Source organism: Salvelinus sp. IW2-2015, unplaced genomic scaffold, assembly GCF_002910315.2.
Source record: "Salvelinus sp. IW2-2015 unplaced genomic scaffold, ASM291031v2 Un_scaffold5261, whole genome shotgun sequence".
Classification (NCBI taxonomy): domain Eukaryota; kingdom Metazoa; phylum Chordata; class Actinopteri; order Salmoniformes; family Salmonidae; genus Salvelinus; species Salvelinus sp. IW2-2015.
The window spans coordinates 35,593-44,322 of NW_019946526.1; the positions used below are offsets into that span (position 1 = coordinate 35,593).

General features: G+C 46.7%; 1 long non-coding RNA gene across 1 annotated transcript; it reads right to left on the reverse strand.

Moving 5' to 3' along the window:
- Positions 1-5,777: 5,777 nt before the first annotated feature.
- Positions 5,778-6,437, reverse strand: LOC139026614 (uncharacterized). The gene is made up of 2 exons (XR_011478466.1): positions 5,901-6,437; positions 5,778-5,866 (listed from the first exon to the last, which is right to left on the reverse strand). It is a non-coding gene; the product is annotated as an uncharacterized lncRNA (long non-coding RNA).
- Positions 6,438-8,730: the final 2,293 nt, after the last annotated feature.

Genomic DNA, 8,730 nt, shown 5'->3' on the forward strand with positions numbered 1-8,730 from the left:
CATGTGAGGTGTAAGATTAATCACGCTATTCCTAACATGGTTGATGGTGTAGATTTACATGACCTGATTCCAGACATGTTGATTGTAGATTACATCCACCTGATCCAAGAAATGTTGAATGGTGTGTAGATTACGATCACCTGACCAGACAGTTGATGGTGTAGATTACATCACCTGATCCTTAACTGGTGATTGTGTAATTACAACACCTGATCCTAACGTGTTGATGGTGAGTTACATACCTGATCTAGACATGTTGATGGTAGATTACATCACCTGGTCCTAGACAGTGTAATTACATCACCTGATCCAGACATGTTGATGGTTGTAGATACACACCTATCTAGACATGGGCATGTAAATACATCACCTGATCCTAAACATGTTGACGGTTGTAGATTACATCACCCTGATCCTAGAAGTGTTGATGTGTAGATTACATCACCTGATCCAGACATTGTGAGGTGTAGATACATCACCTGATCCTAGAACATGTATGGGTAGAGGTACATGACCTATCCTAGACATGTTATCGCTAGTAGCATTACATCACCTGATCCTAGACATTGTTGATGTGAAATACATCACCTAATCCTAGACATTGTTGACTGGTGTAGATTACATCACACGGTCCTAGACTTTGAATGAGTAGATTACAACACCTGATCCCAGAACATTTTGATGTTTAGATTACAGCACCTGGTCCTAGACAGTTGATGGTGGTGTAATTACATCACCTGATCCTAGACATGTTGAGGTAGATTACATCACCCTGGTCCTAGAAACATGGTTTGTAGATTACATCACCTTGATCCTAGACATGGGGATGGGGTTGTCTGTGATATATGTGACGCCATTGAAACCTGAAGCAAGGTTCTGCTCTGTGGTGTAGCATTACAGCACTCTTCATGGGAAGATGTGATGGTGCTAGATTTAGATCATCTGATCTCGCCTTCACAGGGAGGGGGATAAGAGATACCATCACCTGATCCCTTAGACATGGTGATATGGGCGGTAGTCATTAACCTGGCATCCCGATCCTTGGCCTATAGGCTCCTTCGTATCCGGTCATAAGACATCTCACATCACCTGACTCCCCCCTGGACTGAAGCTAGCGTCACTGAGCAGTCGATTCGAGATGTAGAGCCACTTGCTCCCACTCCCGTGAGCCCAACAGGATGTAGATGGTAGGATGTAGTGATAAACAGTTACCATCGACCTAGATTCCTCGTAGACTGTGGTGATGGACGTTAATACAACACTTCGGCTCCCTTAGATCATGCGTGTTGGTGGTAGGTACATTCGATACCACTCATGCTATCCGAGGCTTGTACAAATGTATGGAGTGGCAATGGTGATGCACTTACCTATTCGACTTCCTTGACCCCCTATGACGTGTGTGAATCGTGCGAGTGTCAGAGTTACCTAGTGCTCCCTCGGTCTCTATAGTAGCAATCCTCTTACAGACTCTACATCTCTGCCCTCTATACCGCGCTATACTCCTGTGTCCCTTCTCCCATATCATCTGTCTCCTCTAGCACTTGCCGATCTGGACGTGCTCAAAGCCATCTACATTCACCTTCTCACTCCTAGATATCCGCTTTCGCATCTGCGTCGCGTTACGTATTCTCCACAATCCATTCGATCCTATCGACATATATGTTAGGCGCATATGCATTATACACCTCTTACCTTGGACTTCCCTTATGACTATCGTCACTTCGGTGGAGATCACTTTACTACTGTCATACCCTTCGCGCTATCCCTATACCATTGATGCATCCGGGTGCTATTACTACCCTATCCTCCTCTGACTTCCCTCTTGCTCTTTCGAGCCATTGCTTGTCACTAGTGGCCGGGCCTCTGAGGATTCCTCAATCCCGATCCACCTACGACGTCGGCTCTGTAGTCCTGCGGGTGAATCCCTGTACCAGCTATCCCACGTTTCTCCCTCCAGCACACGTCGTCTGCGCCATTTGTGCGCGAGATCATCCTCTCTACTCCTCCGAGTTCTGTCTGCACCTCACGTTTCCAGCTATCTGCACTCTTTCCCTCTGCTCTCATCTCACCTCTTGCTTGCACTTCTCTCCAATTGTCCGACTGTTGGCTGCCTTACTGATCTCACTCTGCCTATCCGGGCATTCTTCATCAGATCGGTGCCTCTGAGGTGTCCTGATCCGACTCTCCCACCCTGACTCCCTCAGATTCCATGCTCTGTTCGAGCTTCTCTCATGCTTATACTCACCTCCACCTGCTCTCCTCCCCTTCCGATGCATTCACTTTGGGTGGCACCTGCTCCTGCTTCCTCTGCTGTAGGTTTCCTTACGCTCACCCTCTTCTCCACTGCCGTCTAGACCATTCTGTCTCCCCCCTTCGGATTCTTCGCTCTACTCTCCCCATCCTTTCACTCTCTCTCCACCATGCAAATCACCGTTCAGATCAGCGCGAGTGAAGCGTGACGCGGGGCCAGATGCACCAGACAATCCCTCTCCTTGTACAACCTCGGACTTCTCTTCTCGCTCCCGCTAGATAGAAATTGAAGTGTGAAGCCAAGATTGTGGGTTCATCGATCATCTTATAACCGTAATGTGATAACTTACTGGTCGATGGAGACGACCACACCGCCTCAAAACGTCAGGGTGCATTCCAAATAGCACCCTAATCCCTACATAGTGGCAGTTTCATTTGTTGACACCATAGGGAATAGCTCTTAAGCATTTCAGTGCCGCTCCAAGAATAAGATGATTAGTCAAACTAATAGTGACACACGAACAAAAGAAAGTAACTAATAACTGGGAGGACACCGTAATTCTAGCGAGGCGAGCCGTGAACTTTTGTTATCCGATCAGGACGTCCGGCCCGCATGAGGGACCCTCCTGTAACAGGTAGCATCCGAGATACGAATAGTGCAGCGGGCTACTGAGGTCGGCGTTAGTCCGAGTGTTATGGAGTGTCAACTGTACCCCCTTTAGGTCGGACAGTTTTTACACCACACCTAGCCTCAACTACCATCTAAAAACACTCAGCTCTTTTCACAATCCTCCCCTGACATCTCTCAATGCCTAGCTCAAAAATTCCCTGTTTCCAGCGCTCACTCAGCGACTCACTCTCTACTCTCCTCACCCTCGCCTCCACGCGTGATCAAGCTAAAGTGGGGACTAAGGTTATGTGAATAGACGTGATGGATTGTATATTATAACAGACTCTTAATTATTTCTACTCTCAACTCACAGCGAGCCCAGGACTGGGTCAGGACAGAATTATAGAACACTGGCCCAGGAACATTAGGAACTGATATGGGTACGGCACCCGCGTAGATCATACGCTAATTGCACTCTGGTAATTTAACCACCATGGTGTTATCTTCACTTAAGAGACTTCATTTGGGACGTGTAACCCAAGACAGTGCACGATATGGAGGATCAATGGCGCATTCACCGACAACCACAGCTTCCACCAATAAAGTGGGCGCGAGTTTGCCCATGTCCTCACTCACTGAACTAATAGAGCTGAGCTGATGGTGAAACTTGCATCACGCTTCCTGGAGGCCCCAGACTATGACGTTAACACTAGATCCCAGCCACGCCTATCTACTTATCCAGATTAGATGGACCGCATTGATGCAACTGAACTCCTCTCTAGGTACTCATGATCGACTATCAGGACGGAGTGGAGTGAGATCGGCCACCCTCCTCAGGCAAATACTGTACTCACACTAGTTGGTTAGCTCTCGAGTAACGTAACTTATCCCTGACGCACACCACAACTGCATACTGGAAGACATGATGTTGCTATCAGGCGTCCCGATGACTCCGCATTCTCGGTAATAAGAACCCGGAACTTATTACGACCAAGCTCTAACACTTCTCCTCGTACATGCACTACACGGAGACTAGTGACGCAACCTGCTCTATGGAACTGGATCGTATGCGAGATGTCAAGACCACCCTCTGAAGTACCCCACTAACATGCTGACTCCATGCCGTCGTGACTACACTCGCCCATCTGTAATCTTTAGCACTAGAATGAAGTGGCACGCACTTAGCACTCCCCCTCCTTGCCAGTGACACACTAAAGGCAACCACCGACGAGAGGCAGATCCCCAGGATGACTACGACCAGCGCGCCCACGATGGCGACTGGTACCCACGAGTCCTGCGAGGACAATGGTAGACTTGGTTCAATCTCCAGCCTCTGTAGACCCAGAGATCCTGCACCCACTATTTGATGCACCTCCACAACAGGTACACGAACCAAGTGGTTCACTATGATAAGTAGCGCCACACAACACTCCGTATGCTATTTTTTGTTTCATCAGTCCAGACGAGACGCGGTGAGAGAACGGATGTAGATCACCTATCCAAAGACACTAGATAACGCAAGACTATCTGTTATGGGATACCTCTCTACCGTCCAGTACTTCGCAACCAAATACCGACGTAGTCTTATGTTGTAGATCTCCCTAGGGACTAGTATGTACTCGTTTTTATTAAGGCTAAGGTAGGACACTTTCACCTCTCCGCTTCTGAAGCGGCATTATCCGGACTGAGTGAGATACTGAGGTTCGACTGACATCCCCGGACCATGCATGGTTCACTACTAGCTTGATAAGAACTATAGATGAGTACTTTTCAGCTCACCCCTGATATTCCACTCCAGACTCTTACGGATGGTACTTACTATGCAGAAACGGATACCATTCAGCCTGATACTACTCTACGTGGGATTGGAATGTACGGCAGACACGCTTATCTCCCCGCTAAGGCCACCATAACAACTGAGCGTATACTAGATGGCATGCGATACACGCCGAGGAGGGACCAGAATCTCGTGCGTGAGCGTCACTATGCGAGACTCCACCCCAGGCATGAGCACTAGGAGATATGAGACAACTCACCCCGTAGACTACACGAGAAGACTGACGTGAGACTCACCCCGAACAAACCAATATGAGACACCACCCCTATATGACGCTGCATGGTCCCATGGTGTTTATACTTGCGTCTATTGTTTGTACAGATGAACGTTGGTACCAATCAGCGCCGTTTGAGACATGCTCCATTGAATTGAACCAGATTGTGGAGTCTTACAAATTTTTTTCTGAGGTTCTATGGCTGCATTTCCTTTTTGATTTTCCCATGATGTCAAGCAAAGAGGAGCACTGCAGTTTGAAGGTGAGCCTTGAAATACAATCCACAGGTACACTCCAATTGACTTGAATAAATAAGATTGATGTCTCATTCTTAGCCTATCAGAAAGCTTCTAAGCTCATGACATATATAAATTTTCCAAAGATAGATGTTCCCTAAACGAGCTTGCCAAAACTATAGTTTGTTAACAAGAATTTGTTTGGAGTGGTTGGAAAAAACGAGTTTAAATGACTCCCAACCTAAGTGTATGTAAATTTGTTGCCTTAATAGTCAATCGAGACCCCTAAACACCGATATGTGCACACTCACCCCTAACTAAACTATAGAGACTTAGTGAGACTCACCCATAAGACTACACTAGAGGACTATTGAGACTCACCGCTATACAATCCAGACTATTCGAGGACACAGGCCTGGAACCTACAGCTAGAGCACTATTGAGTACTCAACCCACTAGACTAGAACGAGAAGACTATTGAGACTTCACCACCGTAGATCTTATCACGAGAGACACTAGAGACTATTGAGACTCACCCCTAGACTACACTAGAGACTATTGAGACTCACCCCTAGACTACACTAGAGACTATTGAGACTCACCCCTAGACTACACTAGAGACTATTGAGACTCACCCCTAAACTACACTAGAGACTATTGAGACTCACCCCTAGACTACACTAGAGACTATTGAGACTCACCCCTAGACTACACTAGGACTATTGAGACTCAACCCTAGACTAAACTAGAGACTATTGAGACTCACCCCTACACTACACTAGAGACTATTGAGACTCACCCCTAGACTAAACTAGAGACTATTGAGACTCACCTCTAGACTCAATGATGCCGTTATGGGGCGGCAGGAAGCCTAGTGGTTAGAGTGTTGGACTAGTAACCATAAAGGTTGCTAGATTGAATCCCCCGAGCTGACAAGGTAAAAATCTGTCGTTCTGCCCCCTGAACAAGGCAGTTAAACCCACTGTTCCCCCGGTAGGCCGTCATTGAAAATAATAATCTGTGTAACCTCACATTTTTCAGTGAGTTTTGTCAGAAACAGACCTCTGATCAGTGATATTGATAACATACTATTATGACATGTCAATTGGTGTTTAGAAAGAGAAGGATGCCATAAGTGATGTCGTATTTCCCCAAGAGATTCGATCCACATGCGGTCTTCATGCCCAATGAAAATGCAGCACCGTATTTCTTTAGGGACTCTGCATCTAAATGCAGCCCGATTTAATACAGGTTACCATTTTGCAATGTGAGTTCAAATCCCATTGTGGGTTCGGAGCTCATTTTGGGTTCAGATCCTCACTCCTCACAAAGACAAGCATCATTTTATAACTGAAGACTGGCAGATGATGGTCTGCCAGTCTTTAATGGGCTCAGCAGTTAATGCTGGTGTGTAACACTCCTACATTGTGGGTTCAGAGCCCATTTTGGGTACAGAGCCCATTGTGAGATCAGAGCCCATTGTGAGATCAGATCCCATTGTGGGTTCAGAGCCCATTGTGGGTTCAGAGCCCATTGTGGGTTCAGAGCCCGTTGTGAGATCAGAGCCCGTTGTGAGATCAGAGCCCGTTGTGAGATCAGAGCCCGTTGTGAGATCAGAGCCCGTTGTGAGATCAGAGCCCATTGTGAGATCAGAGCCCATTGTGAGATCAGAGCCCATTGTGGGTACAGAGCCCATTGTGAGATCAGAGCCCATTGTGAGATCAGAGCCCAGTTGGACCTTCCTGTTATTCTTACAGCTGCATGAAATGATTGGATAATTACGATGAACGAGCAGGTGTCGTCAGAACTCTGAACTGTCTGGAAAGGACGAAGCGGGTGTTAATCAAACCCGCAGGTTCTGTTCCTGCAACGCAGGGTTGAAATAGCTATTACATAACGCTGTTCGCCTGAACTGCCTGATTGCTGAGACGGGAGCAGTTCTGTTCCTGCAACGCGGGTTTGAATAGCTATTTACATCAACGCTGCTTTCGCCTGAACTGGCCCTGATTGCCTAAAGGGAGCAGTGTTCTGTTTTTCTGCAACGCGGGTTTGAATAGCTATTACATAACGCTGTCGCTGCTGAACTGGCTATCCTGATGCTAGAGGAACAAGATAAACAGGACTAGAGACACCAAGGAGCTAGGAAGGAATGAGAGAAGGAAGTAGACACGGAGAAAATGCTAGGGTGCTAGGAACCAAGGAGCTAGCGGGAGGAGAGACCAAGGAGACTAGGGGAGAGGAGAAATGAAACTAGAGCATCAATAAGTAAAGAGGAGAGAACCAAGGAAGCAGGGGTGAGAGAAATGATACTGAGAGACATCAATAAGCTAAGGAGAGAAGACCAAGGAGCTAGGGGGTATGAAGAAAGTGAAACTAGAGACATCAATAAGCTAAGGAGAGAATGGACCAAGGAGCTAGGGGGTGCAGGAAATGATACTAGAGACATCAAAAGCAAGGAGAGAGACCAAGGAGGTAGAGGGGTGATGAGAAATGAAACTAGAGTCAATAAGTAAGGAGAGAGGACCAAGGAGCTAGGGGTGGATGAGAAATGAACAGTAGACTCAATAAAGCTAAAGGAGAGAGACCAAGGAGCTAGGGGGTATGAGAAATGAAACTAGGATGTCAATAAGCTAAGGAGAGAGACCAAGAGCTAGGGGATGACAGAAAATGAAAACTAGAGACGGTCAATAAGGATAAGGAGAGAGACCAAGGAGCTAGGGGAGACAGAAATGATACTAGAGACTCAATAAGCTAAGGACGAGGACCAAGGAGCTAGGGGGTGAGAAAATGACTAGGAGGACTCAATAAGCTAAGGAGAGAGACCAAGGAGCTAGGGGTATGAGAAATGAAACTAGACGTCAATAAGTAAGGAGGAGGAGACCAAGGAGCTAGGTGTGAGAAATGAAACTAGAGACTCAATAAGCTAAGGAGAGAGACCAAGGAGCTAGGTGGGTGAGAAATGAAACTAGACGTCAATAAGCTAAGGAGAGGAGACCAAGGAGCTAGGGGTGAGAAATGAAACTAGACGTCAATAAGCTAAGGAGAGAGACCAAGGAGCTAGGGGTGGAGAAATGAAACTAGAGACATCAATAAGCTAAGGAGAGACCAAGGAGCTAGGGGCGTATGAGAAATGAAACTAGACGTCAATAAGCTAAGGAGAGAGAGACCAAGGAGCTAGGGATGAGAAATGAAACTAGACGTCAATAAGCTAAGGAGAGAGACCAAGGAGCTAGGGGTGGAGAAATGAAACTAGACGTCAATAAGATAGAGGAGAGAACCAAGAGAAGGGGTATGAGAAATGAAATCTAGACGTCAATAAGATAAGGAGAGAGACCAGAGCTAGGGGTGAGAAGAAATGAACTAGAGACGTCAATAAGCTTAAGGAGAGAGGCCAAGAGCTAGGGGTGAGAAATGAACTAGACGTCAATAAGATAAGGAGAGAGACAAGGAGCTAGGGTGTGAGAAATGAAACTTAGACGTCAATAAGTAAGGAGAGAGACCAAGGAGCTATGGGTGAGAAATGAAACTAGACGTCAAAAGCTAAGGCAGAGAGACCAAGAGCTAGGGTGTTATCTCTCTCTTC